The 20,172-nt window shown below is 43.2% G+C and overlaps 1 non-coding gene across 1 annotated transcript; it reads left to right on the plus strand.

Moving 5' to 3' along the window:
* The first annotated feature begins 18,420 nt into the window (after window positions 1–18,420).
* trnaq-uug lies at window positions 18,421–18,492 on the plus strand. Its single transcript has one exon. It is a non-coding gene; the product is annotated as a tRNA-Gln (tRNA).
* Window positions 18,493–20,172: the final 1,680 nt, after the last annotated feature.

Here is a 20,172-nt window from a genome sequence, read left to right on the forward strand (position 1 = left end):
CTTGTACTACTTCCTGTATATCTGATCCAGAGTGAAATAATGTTGTATCATCAGCAAATAATATGCTGCCAATACTTTAGATACATTCACAAAGTCATTGATATACAAAATAAAGTTTGGGTCCAAGTACCGACCCTTGTGGTACTCCATAAATACTGTTCACAATTCTGATTTAGTATTATTTATCTGAACAAACTGTTTTCTATTTTCTAAGTAGCTTTTTAACCACTGATGTGTAATACTCTAATTCCATATTGTTGTAACTTGTGAAGCAATCTTGATGTGGTCGATAACAAAAGCTTTTTTCAGGTCGATTAAAAATACAAAATAATCCTTATTATCTATTGTTGTTGATATTTTCTCTGTTAATTCCATAATTGCCATAGCTGTCGAATATTTTGTTCTGAATCCATACTGAGCATTATTTAAAATCTGATGTTTCTCAATGAATTTGTCCAACCTTGTACAAAAACTTTTTCCATAATTTTAGAAAACTGTGGAAGCAATGACACTGGCCTGTAATTTGAAAAATTATGTTCGTCTCCATTTTTATATAATGGGACTACCTTGGCAATTTTCATTTCGTCTGGGAAAATTCATGTGACAGAGACAGATTACAAATGTAAGTGAATGGTTCAATAACAGTTTCTATTATACTTTTTACAGTCATCATGGTCTAAATCTTCATAGTCAGTGCTCTTTTGCTTACACAGTTTTTTTTTTACAATATTTCTTATATCATCTTTTTCCACACTGTCACGAAAATACTATTGACCGTATTTACAAGTGTATTTAATTTATCTTCTACTATTAGTTTATTTCCCACCAGACTTGATCCCACATTTGAAAATAATCATTAAACTCATTTGCAGCTTCTTTATGTCATATATCTCTTTATTTCCTTGACAAAGTAATTTGGAAAAGTTGATTTCGCTCCATCACTTTCAATCGCACTATTTATAATTCCCATGTTGCCTTTATATTATATCTTTACTCTTATTTAATTGTTCACTATAATAATCTTTTTTGTTTCCTAATTATTGTCAATAGTTTATTCTCATATTTTTTGTATCTGTGTTCTGTTTCCTTTGTTTGCATTTTTAAAAGCACCTATATAAATAGTTTTTCTTTACACAAGCATTTTTTTTATTCCCTTAGTCAGCCATGGTTTATTACTCTTTTCTTACTAATTTTTATTAATTTACAGTTTTTATTATATGATTTCATCAGTATTTTCATAAATGAATTATATGCTACATTAACGTCGCCGACATAAACGTCTTCCCAATTTGATTTTTTAAGGTCATAATTTAATGCCTCTAAGGCTTTTACTGACTTATCTCTTTTAAAGTTATAACTGTTTTTTTTCTTGTATGTATTTTTGTATTTAAATATTGAAAAAACTGGTAAATGATCACTAAGATCTGTCATCAAGATCCCCTTTTTAATAATTTCATCTGTTCTATTTGTTAATGTATTGTCAATTACAGTTGCACTTTGCGATGTAATTCTGGTTGGTTTGAATTGAATTCACAAAATCACTTGTTCTTTGGCAACTGGAGCTTTCTTATTTTTCTTTCTATATATATATATATTATATTTTCTGCAGTTTACCAGCTGAATGATCAGGATGTTCCATATTCCAGCTGGAACATTTTAGTTTTTTGGAAGCCCAATGAATAAATGCACCGAACTCAGATTGAAATTATTTTTTTTAAATAAATATCAAATTACATTAAATCAAATCAAAAGTAAATGACCCTGCAACTCGATCCAGGATAAGTGGTTAAAGATGTATGTAAAAGTAAAATAAAAATAATAATATTGATATACTTTAAATATGAAAAGAGAGGACAAGGAAAGTGTATGGTGATGAAATTGTTATAACAAATATTAATTTCAAAAATAAATTAAAATATACCTTAACTCAAATTACAGAAAATTTAAAACAGTCTCCATAATGACGCTAATTGTACATTTCAATATATATGCACAGGTATATGTAATTTTTGAGCAGAGGGTGATGTGCATGGAAACTACTCGTTTTAATAACTTACAAGGAGCCTACTCGTCAGAGTAACTTTGTTCTGTGTGTGTGTGTGTGTGTGCGCGCATGCATGTGAATGTTGTTAGGCTGCATTCCACTAGAGGTGAGAGTCTTAACATGATGCCAAGCCAACAAGATAAGAGATAGCAGCGGTAAGGATCAAACACTTCCATTCCCATCAGCATGGGCTTAATGGAAGAGCGTCAGCAGTTTTCAGTAGTAATCTTAACGTGGCTCATAACAACATCCTGGTGAAAGGATAAGAGCAGAGGCTGTTCTTCAGGACACTTGAGCAAATTCAGCATGGCTGCACAATGCCAGACTGTCTTCTGTGTGGTGTCAGAACTGCAGTGCTGTGGAGAGTCGGAGATGCACGGATACATGGAGAGCTGGAATTGCACACTCTGCAGTTCAATTAAAGCAGGTGCCTGAAGGAGGAGTACAGTATTATCCAGAACCACATCAACACTAACTCAACCCAAGAGGTTCAGGAACAGCGTCCTTGCCAAGCAAATCAGACTGCTGATCTATCAGGAGGTGAGATTTTTGGTTATGTTGTCTTATTTTTGGTTCTGTTTCGTTACTTTTTCTGTTCAACTTGTTTTCTTGTATGTTATTTCTCTTGCTGGGTTTTTTCCTGCTTGGGTCTGTCTATCCCTATCTGGTGGTGGGTGTTTCACACTCTCTGGCCACCACCCTCATTCTGGTGCTTTCCACGCACACCTGTTCCTAATTTGCAGCTCATCACCTGGGTGTATTTAAGGTTCACTGTTTGCTCTGTTGCCTCGCCAGATTGATGCACCTTGTGCCTTCTTTCAGCTCTGTTCCTAGTGTTTCCTTGTCCCTGCTTGCCTCTACGTGTGTATGACCAACCTGCCTGTTTATTCCGGCCACATCTAAGCCTGATGTTATTTGTACTTTTGCTCTTGTTGGGACTGCCTTCTTGTGTATTGGACCCCGGGTTGCTGTCTCAGTAAATAGTTTTTACATACAGAGCTACCTGAGTCCTGGGTAACGCACCAGCAGGTGCGCGTAGTGGGCGAATAACTACACTACTCAGGACGGCCGAGAATACAGATGGGTCTCAGCCCCTGTTCCGACTCGATTAGCTTTCCCAATACCACGTGTCAGCCTAGCGGGCGGCATAAGTTGGGCCCAGGATTTAATGTGAATCACGGTGGCTACCTGGGTGGTGTGATGTGTAATAGTGAGGTTCGGCAAACCTACCTTACCCTGCCCCAACTGATGCAACCCCACAGCGGCAAGGGAAGCCCCCCCACTCCGGAGTAGGAACCTGATGAGCCAAAACTCATAATGTCACTGATTCGCTCTCAGACTGCAGGCTTACTTGTAGTTCTAGGGTTTGTAAGAGTAGAATGGGAGGCAGAGCCTTCAGCTTTCAGGCTCCTCTCTGTGGAACCAGCTCCAATTCAGACAGGGAGACAGACACCCCTCTCTACTTTAAGATTAGGCTTAAAACTTTCTTTTGCTAAAGCTTATAGTTAGGGCTGGATCAGGTGACCCTGAACCATCCCTTAGTATGCTGCTATAGACGTAGACTGCTGTGGGGGTTCCATGATGCACTGTTTCTTTCTCTTTTTGCTCTGTATGCACCACCTCTGCATTTAATCATTAGTGATTGATCTCTGCTCCCTCCACAGCATGCTCTTTTTCCTGGTTCTCTCCCCTCAGCCCCAACCAGTCCAGCAGAAGGACTGCCCCTCCCTGAGCCCTGGTTCTGCTGGAGGTTTCTTCCTGTTAAAGGGGTTTTTCCCTTCCACTGTAGCCAAGTGCTTGCTCACAGGGGGTCGTTTGACCGTTGGGGTTTTACATAATTATTGTATGGCCTTGCCTTACAATATAAAGCGCCTTGGGGCAACTGTTTGTTGTGATTTGGCGCTATATAAAAAAATTGATTGATTGATTGACTGTAACAATACTTCGGAACAATTGGCAGTGATTTAATTACATGAATAAAGAAAGTAAATAGCTGGTCACAAGGTTGCAAAAGAAAACACACACACAAAAAAAAAGAATCTCAGATACCTTCAAAAGTAAAATGAAGTAAAATAAAAATAAAATAAATTCAGAGGCAATTCTCACTGGAAGAAATCATATATGAGTCACTTCTCAACACATTATGCAATGACCTTCCAGCCAATAAACTCTCCTTCAGAGTCTGAACAATTTCCTTAACAGTAATACCAAGCAAACTGCGGTGACCAGGTAACACTATACGAGGTAATGTCTTCGACGTCCTCAATTTACACACGTTAGTTCAGTTATACAGAAACAGAATGAGTACCGTAAATCCGTGGATATCTCGGTGGTCAGGAGCCTGGCGGTGAAAAGGAGTCACTGGTTGGCAGGGGATAATGGCTTCACCTTATACCGGCAGACGATGGACCACGCGTCTGGCTTTATCCTACGTTCACAGACCCCACGACACGGCTTCTCGTTCGAAAAGGCCCTGAATGTGCAGTCGCAATGTGGATGCAACCACCTTCTTCCGATACTCCTGTGGAGGCCGACGTAACGCTCAAGCGAGCCTCGCTCTCCTCACCGGACCAGCACAGCGGCACCACGGACCCCGCCCTTTCTTCTCTTTTCTCTCTCTTAGGCTGGTGTGTCAGGCCCTCTCGTCTTCCTTGCGGCTCTATTACTACCTCTGATGTTTCCCTGTCCATTCCCAGGCTATACTCCTCGTCCCTACCCTGACTCTGACATGCACCCATGTCTACTGCGAGTGAGGTCTGGGGAATATAGACTGCATTACGGGTGTCGGAGTCTGAATCTGTCATTTCCCTCCTATCTCCTGGTGTAATGCGCGTTTTCACCGGTGTTTGGAATGTACAGTGTTTTAACTGTTCTCTGTGCACTACCTTAGCGGGCCCCCCAGCTTCTGGTTTGACAGTGAACACCGGCATGTCAGGTGATTTTGCTTGACGACTAAGTAGGGGTCGGGTTCCCACTTATCTTGAATCTTATTTCTGCCCCTCGGTTTATGATTTCTCATAAGTACTCGATCGCCTGGCCTGATTAAAGCTGTGCTGAGCTTACGATCATACGTTCTTTTGCGGCGAGTCGCGGTTTCTTTTGCAGCGGCCCGTGCAACTTCGGTTGCCAACTTGAGCTTTTCATGATGATCCAACACCCAATCATCCAAATTGTCGGCGCCACTGTGCTCCAGATCCCCTCCACCCAGCACATTGAGTGGAAGTCTCGCATCTCTGCCAAAGAGCAAATAGAAAGGGGAGTAGCCTGTCGAGGAATGGACATGGCTATTGTATGCCAACACAAGTTCCGGTAGGTACCTCGGCCAGTCTCTTTTATGTTCGGGTGGCAGTGCCCGCAGCATTTCATGCATTGTGCGATTGAAACACTCACATTGTGCGTTTCCCTGCGGATGGTACGGGCTGGTGCGGCTCTTAGCGATCTTGTAGACACGACACAACTCCTTGATTACACTAGCTTCAAAACTACGCCCTTGATCAGAGTGTAGCCTAGACGGGCAGCCATAATACACAAACCAGTGCCTCAACAATGCCTCTGCTGTGGTTCTCGTAGTTTGATCTTTTGTGGGTACTGCAATGGTGAACCGGGTGAACATGTCAGTAAGTACCAGAACATTTTCATACCCCCCTTTGGACTTTTCGAGGAGGGTATAGTCCATTGCCAGAACCTCCAAGGGCACAGACACATTTGTGCAGGTCATCGGGGCACGCGTTTTCGGAAAAACATCTCTAGCAAGCGCACAACGTCTGCACTGCTTTACCCAATGCTGGACATCTTTAGACATTGTAGGCCAATAATAACTTCACCTCATCATCTCAAGTGTGCTTCTCTCACCAAAATGGCCCTTGTGATCATGTTGGGTTTCAAACACATGCTTACACAGGGATTCTGGCACAACTAATTGCCAGACTTCCTCCCCATCCCTGGGATCCCATATGCAGCGAAATAAAACCCCTTGTCGGACCCTCAGCCGGTCCCATTGATAAACTAGCTTCCTCAACACCGGCCCCATGCTTCGCACCTGCTCTCCTACTGGCTTGACGTTTGCCTTAACAGCACACAAGGCAGGGCCAATATTGGGGTCAGCCCTCTGGAGTTGTTGGATCTCATTCCATTCATACCCCAGCACCTGTCCCTTCACAGTCGCTTGTGCTGCAACACACCCTTCCTGTCTCTCAATCCCTGTCTCTTTGGCAGGCCACAAACAAGCTCGAACTTCATCGGGTGTCAATTTCAAGAAGTCTTTCTCAGTATCCTCTACTTCAGGTTCCTCTACTGTTGGGAGCCGTGAGAGGACATCTGCATTGGTATTTTGCCCCCCTGGCTTGTACTGTACTTCAAAGTCATACTCAGCCAATTGAGTAACCCACCTTTGCTCAATCGCACCAAGATTAGCCGTTTCTAGGTAACGTAGGGGGTTGTGGTCTGAGATGACAACAAATTTGGAGTACAGTAGGTGATCACGGAACTTTTCAGTCACCGCCCATTTGAGCGCTAGAAGTTCCAGCTTGAATGCAGAGTAGTTCTTGTAATTTCTTTCTGTTTTCTGCAAACCCCGGCTAGCAAATGCTACGACGCGCTCTACCCCTTCTTGCTTTTGGCTGAGGACTGCACCAAGACCGTGTCGGCTCCCATCCGTGGTGAGTATGAAAGGAAGTTTAAAGTTCGGGTACGCCAGGATTGGGGGCATCATCAGGTACTCTCTCAACCTGTCAAATGCATCTTGGCACTGTTCAGTCCAGACAAACGGTTCAGTTGGAGGACTGTGGCGCAAGGTCTTCTTATTTGTTTTGCCCAGGAGCGCATGCAGGGGTCCTGCCAGATGTGCAAATCTAGGGACAAAGCGCCTGTAATAACCCATGAACCCTAACACCTGCCTAACCTCCGTCACGGTTTTGGGGACAGGCCAATTCTCCAGGACCTTGACCTTCTCCATGTCGACCTGGATACCTGCAGCGGAAATAACATGGCCCAGAAATTTGACCTCGGGCCTCAACAAAAAGCACTTTTTGGGTTTCAACTTCAGCCCATGTCCCTTAAGACGACTAAACACCAAATCCAGCTTCTCACAATGACTTTTAAAGTCAGTTGAGAAAACAATAATGTCATCAAGATAAATAAGTAACACATCAAAGGCAAGATCACCCAGCACAACCTCCATAAGACGTTGGAAAGTTGCGGGTGCATTGCATAACCCGAAGGGCATGCGGGTCCACTGGAATAAACCGAACGGTGTCGTGACTGCTGTCTTTTCTTGGTCCCGTTCCCCTACCGCGACCTGAAAGTACCCAGCTGTAAGATCAAGGGTCGAAAAGAGCTGGGCACCACCCAGAGCATCCAGTGACTCATCCACCCTAGGGAGTGGGTACGCATCTTTCCAGGTCACACTGTTGAGCTTGCGATAGTCACAGCAAAAGCGTACAGACCCATCTTTCTTGATTACAATAACGGCAGGCGAAGCCCAGGGGCTTGAACTCTCCTTGAGGACTCCCTGTGCTACCAAGTCCTGAACATGCTTTTTGAATTCTTGGAAGACATGAGGCGGGACCCTCCTGTGCCTTTGTTTAATGGGATGTGAGTCTCCGGTCTGAATCCCATGAGTCACCGTAGTGGTGTAACCATAGTCTGAGTCACTCTGAGAGAATACTGCTCGGTGTTTCTCAAGCAGTTCATTCAGCCTACACACCTGTGATGGACTGAGCCCCTGAAGGCTAGCTTGCACAGGAATAGGGAGTGGTGCACTCCTATCGTTTGTGGGTGAGCTGTCTCCTTCGACGGCTCTCACATGCAGTACTCCCTCCCCCTCCTCGAATGACACAAGTTCCTTGGTTACAACCTCCTGTGGTCTACATAGCTCTGCGACACGTGCTCTTGGGGGAAGGGTGATCGCCTTCTCACTGGAGTTGAGCAGCCTCACTGGAACTCTGCCATCCGCTGTCTGAGCCAAAACATTTGCAACAAGCAACCCGCAAGGTAAACTAGTGTCGAGTGGGGCCTCTACCAACACCTGGCAACTTGTCTTGGGTGGTACCCGACAGCGCCCTTCAATGACCTTCTCACTGCAGGGTGGAATAGTGACAGGCCTTCTTCCTGCTACCTTGACGTACCCAATCCTGCCATCAGGACCAACATACTGCTCTCTCTTATCGATATCAGCCAAGATGCGTCGCAACTGAGCCACCCCCGTCTGTAAACAGTGGTGCCCCATCCTCCGGATCCCCCCTGTTCCACCAAAAAGACCATGAAGGTCACCCACTACGTTCATGCCCACAATACCGGGCACGGAGACTCTGCTGGCTCCACCCGGATCTGTTCGTATGACAAAAACACACTTGTCCTTCAACGTCTTCCCCATACATTCTATGTCTGCTTTAAGGCACCCGAGGACCGGTATATCAAGGCCGTTTGCGGCAGTCAGCCGGACCCAATTAGCAGTAGTCAGGGCCGATTCCCTTCCTTCAAAGTGTTCCCTGAAATATGCCTCCGTAATAGTGGTGACTTCAGAGCCAGTATCCAAAAGACAGCTAGTCTCCACACTGTTGATTTTTAAATCAACAGTGAGGCAGTCTCCAAAGGCACCACCTAGTTGGGGTTGGTCTCTTCCCCCTCGGGCATCGTCCGCTGTTTGGCGGCCCACAAAAGTCGCCCCTACCATCATATGCACACCACCGCTGCCATCATCTTCCACCGGACGTGCCTCGAGGGTTGTGGGTTTGACCGAATTACCCCTGTAGCTACCTGACTTGTTTTGGTGGCACACGCTGCTTGTGTGCCTGGTTGATTTACAAGTGTAACAAATAGGCCTCCCTTCATTGTCTTTCAATGGCATCCTCTTTAGTTTTCCCATATACTGCTGGTTTCTCTCCACCTCTCTGACTGCTTTAAATAACTCTTCCTGCCTAGCTATAAGACCCTGGATCGCTTCGTGCAACACCTCCAACGTCGGGGTAGAGGAGGCATCCCCCGCGGTGGTAAGATTTACATTTCCTCGTGCTCGAGTTCGGCATGGGCTCACTATGGAGCCCTCTTCCTCTTCAGACCAGGTGATGGCCGCCTGCATAAGAGCAATGAAAGTGATATCTTTTTGCTCTTTAGCCTGTCTCCTCATCTCCCTGCGGAGGAAGTCATCTCTCAGGCCCAGGACTAACTGTTCCTTCAACATAGCATCAGCATCGGGGACACGTGTCTCATCCCGGCGTTTCACCCTGGTGAGTTTTTCCTGGAGGTCATAAGCGTAGTTTCGGATGGTCTCATTAGCTGTCCGCTTCCGGTCATAGAACTCCCTCAACCTAGTTCCAATGGGAACTTTGTCACCATACGTTTCTTCTAGCACATCAAAGATCTGTTTGGCAGTGACAGAGTCCCCTTTTAGCATAAACTTAACAGTTGACTTAGCTTCCCCCTTAAGATGTTGTTTAAGCAACTCTACTTGGTCTTCTTCGGGGACCTTGGCTACTTTAAAGGAGGACTGCATTGACGCCACCCACTCTTCAACGCATAGCTCATTCTGAGCTTGGCTACCGCCGAACTCAGGGTACTTCCGCTCCCTGGGAATGTAAACGGTTGCCAGGGCAGCAGCCCCGGCCCGTTGTTTGATAACGAGTTTTGCAAGGCTGAGTGCTTCTCTCTGTTCCTCCCTAGCTTGTTTTAAAGCTGCAGACTGTTCTGTAAGCCTGCTCTGAAGTCCTCGAATTGCTTACGCAGCTCTCCATTTCCCTTCCTTAGAAGTGAACCGAACTGGCTCTTTTTACTCTTTCGGAACGATCCTGTTCGTGACGCCAAATATGTAACGCACCAGCCGGTGTGCGCGTAGTGGGCGTAATAACTACACTACTCAGGACGGCCGAGAATACAGATGGTCTCAGCCCCTGTCCCCGACTCCATTAGCTTTCCCAATACCACGTGTCAGCCTAGCGGGCGGCATAAGTTGGGCCCAGGATTTAATGTGAATCACGGTGGCTACCTGGGTGGGTGTGATGTGTAATAGTGAGGTTCGGCAACCTACCTTACCTGCCCCAACTGATGCAACCCCACAGCGGCAAGGGAAGCCCCCCACTCCGGAGTAGGAACCTGATTGAGCCAAAACTCAATAATGTCACTGTAACAATACTTCGGAACAATTGGCAGTGATTTAATTACATGAATAAGAAAGTAATAGCTGGTCACAAGGTTGCAAAAGAAAACACACACACAAAAAAAATGAATCTCAGATACCTTCAAAAGTAAAATAAAAATAAAATAAATTCAGAGGCAATTCTCACTGGAAGAAATCATATATGAGTCACTTCTCAACACATTATGCAATGACCTTCCAGCCAAACTCTCCTTCAGAGTCTGAACAATTTCCTTAACAGTAATACAAGCAAACTGCGGTGACCAGGTAACACTATACGAGGTAATGTCTTCGACGTCCTCAATTTACACACAAGTTAGTTCAGTTATACAGAAACAGAATGAGTACCGTTAAATCCGTGGATATCTCGGTGGTCAGGAGCCTGGCGGTTGAAAAAGAGTCATGGTTGGCAGGGGATAATGGCTTCACCTTATACCGGCAGACGATGGACCACGCGTCTGGCTTTATCCTACGTTCACAGACCCCACGACACGGCTTCTCGTTCGAAAAGGCCCTGAATGTGCAGTCGCAATGTGGATGCAACCACCTTCTTCCGATACTCCTGTGGAGGCCGACGTAGCGCTCAAGCAAGCCTCGCTCTCCTCACCGGACCAGCACAGCGGCACCACGGACCCCGCCCTTTCTTCTCTTTTCTCTCTCTTAGGCTGGCGTGTCAGGCCCTCTCCTCTTCCCGTGCTTCCATCTTCTCCCTCCGGTACTGGCGTGACGTAACCCCGGGCCCCGCTCGTTTCTTCCTCTTTGGCTAGCGTGTCGGGCCCTCTCGTCTTCCCGCGCTTCCGTCTTCTCCCTCCGGTACTGGCGTGACGTAACCCCGGACCCCGCTCTTTTCTTCCTCTTTGGCTAGCGTGCCAGGCCCTCTCGTCTTCACTCGCCCAGCGTGGACGGACAGCGATGTTTTCCCGACTCGACGTTTAGACGACCTCCTTCAGCCTGCTGCAGACGATCCGTACCCACGCGAATGGCGGAAACGACACCAGCGCCACCATTACCCCAGGGTTTTACCACACAGCAGCAGCTTCCCGATAGCCTCTCAGCACTAACAAGCTCACAGCGTCCGTCAACGTGGGCCAGCGGCAGGAAAAATCCTTCCTCCTTTTATGAGCCCCGCAGCTCCTGCGTGAAGACTTTTTTTCTTTTTTTTTTTTTCGCTTCGTCTCAGCACACCTGCCTCTACACCGTCCGTGAGAGACTGTCCTTCTCCCACACTAAACGCACGCTTCCCCTCCGGTTTTTCTTTTTCTACCAAAATAAAAGCCCCAATAAAAGGGAGGCGCTGTAATTCAAATTGAGTCCTTTTCTGGCCCTCCGCCACACCTGCATTTGTGTCCAGCCATTTCTGACTACCAAGCCTGATATGATCATCATCATTATCCAAATCACCCATCAACCCATCTTTTTCTGTTTATACTGCTGTACTTTGTAGGTAGTGTTTTCTTAAGTGTCATCAGGGCTAAATGTTAAATCTGTATGGCTTTTTGTTGGGTGCTGAGCCTGTAAGGGCTACCCAACATCATAATTCACTGACCTGGTGGAAGTAGTAAGTCCTGTATAAGCCCTGAGGCCCATTGGTGCCGTGATTGCCCCCTGCTTGCATAGCGATTCTCATTGATGCTGCCTCTATCCTTGGACAAGTCACTTCATCTGCACTGTCCCAGTCCACCCAGCTGTAAATGGACACTGCCCTTGACTGTGGCAGTAACCTATGATGGACTGACATCCCATCCACTGGGTGTAGTAGAGTCTCATCCACTTCATGCTGTGGAATCCAGAAATAAGCATAGGCACCAACAAGCCTCAGGGCCTATGAAGGACTAACGTCTTCTTTCAAAGGATAGTCAATGAACTCCACTGTAGGCAAGGAAACAAAATCTGAAGGGAACCAGTTGAAGTTTGTGGGCTGGCAAATTTAAAAAGTAACCACTGCAATGGGCAAAGACTCTCAGGGGTTTTCCTTACACCTGGCACAAAGCAGTGCACAGCACATTTTCTATGATAGCTTCTAAGTGAAAAAGTTTTTTTTTTTTTAACAGGCGCCATCTGTTATGTGCGGACGCGGGTTGAGGAGCGGACCTGCATCTGACTGAACCCAGTGCTAAATAACCAGAAAGCGGTTCCAAAAACAAAACAATTTTATTTTTCTCCCGTGCAACAATTGGTGTACAACATAAATGTGCGTTTGTCTGGCGAGGTGAAGGACGGCGCGCTCTCCAGCGCCGAAATGGATCAAAGCTCGGCGCTTCTGGACCCAGACTCACCGTCCGAACACCCCCCAGGTGGATACGACAAACTGATTCTGTGAGGGATGGAAAAGGTGAGGTAAGTCAACAGCTACAACAAATATCCTTCAAAGGCACATACTATCAGCAACACATTCAGGTCTGAATTTAAGCTTTATGTAAATGAGCAGCTTCTCACAACAGGTGGAGGATCATCAGTCCGTACGCCACGGCAGTGAGAAGCGAGCTGCACAATTCTCATCAATGTTCAAATATACTGCATAACAAAATACCAAATTACTGTTAACACTTATTCACCTCTGATGTGTGCTGACAGCATGTGTCCCTCACCCGTCCTCCTTCACAGGCACGATGTGTCAAACCCAGGCGCGGTCCTCAGCGTCTCACAAACGAACGTCACAAGGTCGAGTTCCCGGCAATTCTGCTCGAATTACTCATGGCTTAAATGCAGAACGCCATCTCATTATCTGCTTCAGCTGAAAGTCCTCAAGTCTGCATGTGAGCATCATCCACAGGTGCTGCAAATCATGCTGATGAGGGTGAAGGACTCTTCTGCCAGCACCTTCTCCACAGACAAAAACCAGTTTGCATACCACCTGGAGAGCAAAGAAAAGAAAACAACACCAAAATGTCCAGCCAAACCCCCCAACACACAACAGCCACCCACTTTGTTTAACTAGTAAATAAGTGCTCATCTGTGCGGAAATGGTAATGTTGGTCTTAAAATAAAGTGTAGTCAAAGTGCACAATGTATTTGTGTGACAGACCACCAATCACCTGATCTAAAGTCATTAAACACCTTACATAGGCAGGACATAACACACATACAATCTGGTTGTACACACAATGTAGCTGAACTGAAAATAATTAAACAAAATAAAAAGTAAACACTAAAGGAAAAATACAAAACTAACTCTTTACTACTTCACCTCAGGGAACTTTGGTGCCTGCTATCTGCTTGCACACTTTGACGCATTGCATATGGATCTGTTACCTTTCCAGAAAATCTCTCAAGCCTGTTGTCTAAATATGCGTGTGCCGGGTTGTAGCGTCGCCTTATAGGGGATGACAGATGACAATCATAATGTCAACCTCTGCTTGTAATGCCATTCTAATATCTGCTTTTGTTTTATTACAATAGGTAGTGCTCTAAGCTAGAAACAGTAGATGCTATTTAATTTGTTCATGTAGAATTTACTTCATTGTAAGAGCTGAGTGCAAAATAACTAAAGCCATTAGTATTAAAAATTAATTTTTCCATATAAGAGTCCATCTAGAAATGTGTCTAATTTTCCCAATAGACTTCAGCCTTAATAATATAGTCAATAAAATAATCAGTGAAGCACTGAACTCTGCCATAATATGTATTTCTCCTCAAAGCATTACTCAGAAAAACAAGAGTTCACAGCCTTTCATAGGCCTGCTGATGCTATGTGATTTTATCATAAGAGTCCTTTATGATTATTGAGTCTTATGAATAGCTTACTTATCCTATCAGTTATAGCAAACAGAATACACAGTAAACAGAATGTTTTAGTGTAGAACTTACAGTTTAGTAGAGGTGATGTTTATTTTGACAGATCTGCCTCCAAAGTTATGCAGTAAATCATCACTGTTTGATTTCTATTACCTTCAAACATTAAGCAGAGACACAAAAGGTTACAATGCCATTTTAATATTCTGCAGAACGTAAAGTGAGAGGTAGAAACGGCTCCTTTTCTCTTAATGCACAGAAATAACACACTTGTTGAATGAGTTATCATAGTAGCTAAGCAAGCTCCTTCTCAAATGTAATGATGCAGAGAAATGACTGTTTCAACCCACAGAAATGAAAATGCTCACAAATTACAGCAGTTAGAAAGTCTGTAAACTCTTGGGTTATTACATACTTTTATAACACTCAAGCATAGCGGTTGCACACTTCACTCACTCAGTCTTCAACCACTTACTGGGACCCTATCCCAGCAGTCATAGGACGTGAGGCGGGGTACACCCTGGACAGGACGCCAGTCTGTCCCAGGGCCACACATAGATAAACAAACACATTCACACCCGCACGTACACCTACAGACAATTTAAAGATTCCAATCCACCTAACATGCATGTCTTTGGATGTGGGAGGAAGCTGGAGCACCCGGAGAGAACCCACACAAACAAAGGGAGAACATGCAAACGCCACACAGAAAGGCCACAGGTGGGAATGAACTTCTTGCTGTGAGGCAACAGTGCCAACCATCAAGCCACCATGCTGCCCCACAGTTACACACGAGGGGTATTATTTTCAGTATGTGGGGTATTATTTTCACTATGTCCATCCTTTCACTTATGAGAAAAATAATTCAGAGTTTTGATCCAATTTGGACTAAACATGGTGGGGAAATTAAGGGCCAGCCATCAACACAGTGATTAAATGTGGAGAAAAATTGGTTAAAATCATGGTCGCAGGCCAAGTTAAACATTTTGACTCAGGTCTTGCATTGGAAATATTTAAAATAAAATGAAATCATTATTTTGAGGAATGGATTAAAGATACACCTGTTTGATCTTTGGTGACCACTGAAACATGAAGGCATGGTTGTCCATAAATTTTCTACAGCTGAATGATAAAAAGACTGAGGTTTTACTGTTTGGACCTAGTGACACTTCCAAAATCAATGTTGATCTGGGTCCCATGAGTCAGTATTTAACACAGACAGCAATAAACCTGGGTGTAAAACTGGACAGTGATCTTAAATTTGATGCTCAGATTAGGTCAGTAGTCAAGTCTAGTTCCTATCAACTTAGACAACTGGCCAAGGTGAAGCGATTTCTTTCACGGCATCATTTTGAGATTTTAATCCATGCTTTTATCACTAATCGCCTGGACTATTGCAATGCACTTTATATTGGGCTGAATCAGACACTGCTTACCCGCCTACACATGGTGCAAAATGCTGCTGCTCGACTTTTGGCTGGTGTTAGAAGGTGCGAGCACATTACACCGGTTTTGGCCTCACTTCAGTGGCTCCCAGTTTGTTTTAGAATTGATTTTAAAATTCTTTTATTTGTTTTTAAATGTCTTCATGGCTCTGCCCCATTATATCTGTCTGACCTGCTCCATCTATACGTCCCTTCATGCTCACTCAGTTCAGCTGATTTGTCACTGTTAGTTATCCCAAGGTCAAAGAGGAAACGTAGAGGTGACCGAGCTTTTTCAGTCGTTGCCCCAAAACTGTGGAATGATCTTCCTTTGCACATTAGGCAGGCTGATTCTCTCTCTGCTTTTAAATCTTCTCTTAAAACACATTTCTTCTCTTTGGCTTTTAACACAGTTTGACACAATGTTTTTTTTTTAGTGTTTCTGGTTTTAACTGTGGTTTATTTATTTTAACTTGCCTGTTCTTGTTGTGTACAGCGCTTTGGTCGTTGGTAATCATTTTAAAGTGCTGTATAAATAAATTGAGATTGAGACTGAAACAGTTTGGAACTAGCATCTATTAAACATTGGTGGAAAGATTGTGTGGTAGTCAAGGACAAAATGGTTCAATTTTGAGAAGAATTAATCAGATGTCAAGGCCATACAGAGCCATAATATAATCAAATTAATTTGCATGAATCAGCGTAAAAGTGTAAAGTGTATCTGCACTTTCTCAGTGGCCACTGCTTCCTCACACATCTTCAACCACTTACTCCAATTAAAGGTCACAGGCGGGCTGGAGCCTATCCCAGCAGTCAAAGGACATGAGGTGGGGTACACCCTGGGCAGGATGCCAGTCTCTCACAGGGCCACATATACATCCCCTGGCAAAAATGATGGAATCACTGGCCTCAGAGGATGTTCATTCAGTTGTTTAATTTTGTAGAAAAAAGCAGATCACAGACATGACACAAAACTAAAGTCATTTCAAATGGCAACTATCTGGCTTTAAGAAACACTATAAGAAATCAGGAAAAAAAATTGTGGCAGTCAGTATAACAGTTACTTTTTTAGGACCAAGCAGAGGGAAAAAAATATGGACTCACTCAATTCTGAGGAATAAATTATGGAATCACCCTGTAAATTTTCATCCCCAAAACTAACACCTGCATCAAATCAGATCTGCTCGTTAGTCTGCATCTAAAAAGGAGTGATCACACCTTGGAGAGCTGTTGCACCAAGTGGACTGACATGAATCATGGCTCCAACACGAGAGATGTCAATTGAAACAAAGGAGAGGATTATCAAACTCTTAAAAGAGGGTAAATCATCACGCAATGTTGCAAAAGCTGTTGGTTGTTCACAGTCAGCTGTGTCTAAACTCTGGACCAAATACAAACAACATGGGAAGGTTGTTAAAGGCAAACATACTGGTAGACCAAGGAAGACATCAAAGCGTCAAGACAGAAAACTTAAAGCAATATGTCTCAAAAATCGAAAATGGACAACAAAACAAATGAGGAATGAATGGGAGGAAACTGGAGTCAATGTCTGTGACTGAACTGTAAGAAACCACCTAAAGGAAATGGGATTTACATACAGAAAAGCTAAACGAAAGCCATCATTAACACCTAAACAGAAAAAAAACAAGGTTACAATGGGCTAAGGAAAAGCAATCGTGGACTGTGGATGACTGGATGAAAGTCATATTCAGTGATGAATCTCGAATCTGCATTGGGCAAGGTGATGATGCTGGAACTTTTGCTTGGTGCCGTTCCAATGAGATTTATAAAGATGACTGCCTGAAGAGAACATGTACATTTCCACAGTCATTGATGATATGGGGCTGCATGTCAGGTAAAGGCACTGGGGAGATGGCTGTCATTACATCATCAATAAATGCACAAGTTTACATTGATATTTTGGACACTTTTCTTATCCCATCAATTGAAAGGATGTTTGGGGATGATGAAATCATTTTTCAAGATGATAATGCATCTTGCCATAGAGCAAAAACTGTGAAAACATTCCTTGCAAAAAGACACATATGGTCAATGTCAGGGCCTGCAAATAGTCCGGATCTTAATCCAATTGAAAATTTTTGGTGGAAGTTGAAGAAAATAGTCCATGACAAGGCTCCAACCTGCAAAGTTGATCTGGCAACAGCAATCAGAGAAAGTTGGAGCCAGATTGATGAAGAGTACTGTTTGTCACTCATTAAGTCCATGCCTCAGAGACTGCAAGCTGTTATAAAAGCCAGAGGTGGTTCAACAAAATACTAGTGATGTGTTGGAGCGTTCTTTTGTTTTTCATGATTCCATAATTTTTTCCTCAGAATTGAGTGATTCCATATTTTTTTTCCCTCTGCTTGGTCTAAAAAAGTAACTGTTACTGACTGCCACAATTTTTTTTCCTGATTTCTTATAGTATTTCTTAAAGCCAGAAAGTTGCCATTTGAAATGACTTTAGTTTTGTGTCATGTCTGTGATCTGCTTTTTTTCTACAAAATTAAACAACTGAATGAACATCCTCCGAGGCCGGTGATTCCATAATTTTTGCCAGGGGTTGTAGACAGACAAACACATTCACACTTTAAAAGATTCCAGTCTACCTAACCTGCATGTCTTTGGATGAAGCCGCGCATCCGGAGAGAACCCACGCAAACATTGGGGAGAACATGCCAACTCCACACAGAATGGCCACAGTTGGGAATCGATCCCGTGAGCTTCACTCTTTTTTAATGTTCTGGCGCCGTCTGGTGGCGACTATTTTAATATATTTCGGTTTGACAGCCACATTCGCTAAAGCCATCGACTGCATAAAAACGTAATTAATAACTAAAACACAATTCGAGAGCGGGGGAAGCACGAGACAAAACGTTTAGAAAACGTCAGAACAAATAGAGCCGCTCACATTTCAGCGAATTTCATTAAATAACACTGAAACAAATATCGACGGACTCACGAACTACAGTTAATCTTTAAACAAGTTGTCGCGATAATGTCGTGTGACATCATCCAGTAACAAGTAGTACAACTTAGAAGGACGTTATCTCCCTCAAAAAGATGTTTTCGTTGAATAGATGTCACGAGGTCCCGTGGTGTAATGGTTAGCACTCTGGACTTTGAATCCAGTGATCCGAGTTCAAATCTCGGCGGGACCTATGTTTCTTTTCTTACTTTTCAAGAGTTGTTTCGTCGTTTGCAGTATATATGTACAAAAATGTTAACACGTACTAATAACACAAAGTTGAATCACGGTGTTGTAGAAGAGGGTAAAATATATCGAATTAAAAAAAGAGGCACATTCCCTGTTTGGTTATATTATAACTTCTTTAATTTCATTTCAAATATAGTGTAAACAAAGTCAAGATGGCTAAATATATTACTTCTTTGGCATAAAAATTCATTATGAAAAATAATATTTGTACGGGAGTGACTCTAAACGGTCTCAGTTTATAGAAAACACACAAAGGCAAAACAGGACGAATTCAAAATATCATTCGTTTTTTACACAACAATTAAGTCCTTGGCTTAATGTGAAAACACAAAGCAAAAAACAAACATAAACCTACTGTGAGTTTTAAATGGAAGATGGGAGTGAAATAAAGCTATAACAGGGCCAAAGTTTATTTTCTCGACTAGATTTGCAATGAAAAGGCCAACATTATTTTATTTTAAGTCGACATGATTTATAGGCATTGTTTTCTCTAATATGTTCACGTTAGTGGATTTTTCTCATGTAAGGTGTCATGTCCCTTTATACATTTATATTTGTGAATTATTTTGTAATACAGGATAACCTCATTTGAATGTTCTTCATATTCGCTTAGAGGCTCCACATTTTGTTAAATTATGTTTTAAAATGTCGTAACACTCTTTAAACTCACTTCACACGGAAAAAAAGTCATGTAAAAAATACAAAACACACACACAAAATAATAAAAATGGATTCCTATGGATACCTATATTGAACACATTGTATACAGCACATTATTGTTTTTTCTTATCATTGGATATTTCTTTTTTGATTTATTAAATTAAAATAATTAAAATCAGAAGGGCACTCAGTAGCAGATGTACAGTCCTCTGTGTGGTGCTTGTAAGGACAAGAAGAAAAACAAAATACAAACCTGTTTTCTTCAGAGCTCCGGTGCTTGTACCTAAGAAAGGCTGAGCCCCAAGTCCACACTTCACAAACCCCCAAAAGAAGTACAAAGTGAAAAAAATCAAATAAAATAAATGAAAAATTGATATGTTTCCCCCCTTTTTCATCTTTGGTTCATCCAAAGAAAATACATTTTTTTTAAATTAGTTCTGTCCAGTAAGTTATGACATTTTTATTAGGTGACCTTCTAATTTAGAAGGTCACCTTTAGGTTACCTTCTAACCTCAGAGGAGACAAAAACCTGCCGCACCCCCCCCCCCCGGTGATATTCTCAGATTGTTAACCTGATTTGGAGGTGATCTGGAACCGGAGTGGTGGACGTCAGAAATCTCTGATTGCGCTTATATTTTACTGTTTTGCAGGGAAGCATGACCAACAGACCTAGAATAGCAAGATTTACAGCTGCACAAACACTGAGACTGATTCTTAATGCCCAGAGTGAGGATGAAAAGGATGATGGACAAATATGGTAAAATGGTAAATGGACTGCATTTATATAGCACTTTTCCATCTGCATCAGAGGCTCAAAGCACTTTACAATAATGCCTCACATTCACCCTGATGTGAGGGTGCTGCCATACAAGGTGCTCACTACACACTGGGAGCAAAAGGGGATTAAAGACCTTGCCCAAGGGCCCTTAGTAATTTTCCAATCAGTCTGGCATTTGAACAGAGA

The sequence above is a fragment of the Thalassophryne amazonica genome, chromosome 3, assembly GCF_902500255.1.
Source record: "Thalassophryne amazonica chromosome 3, fThaAma1.1, whole genome shotgun sequence".
Classification (NCBI taxonomy): domain Eukaryota; kingdom Metazoa; phylum Chordata; class Actinopteri; order Batrachoidiformes; family Batrachoididae; genus Thalassophryne; species Thalassophryne amazonica.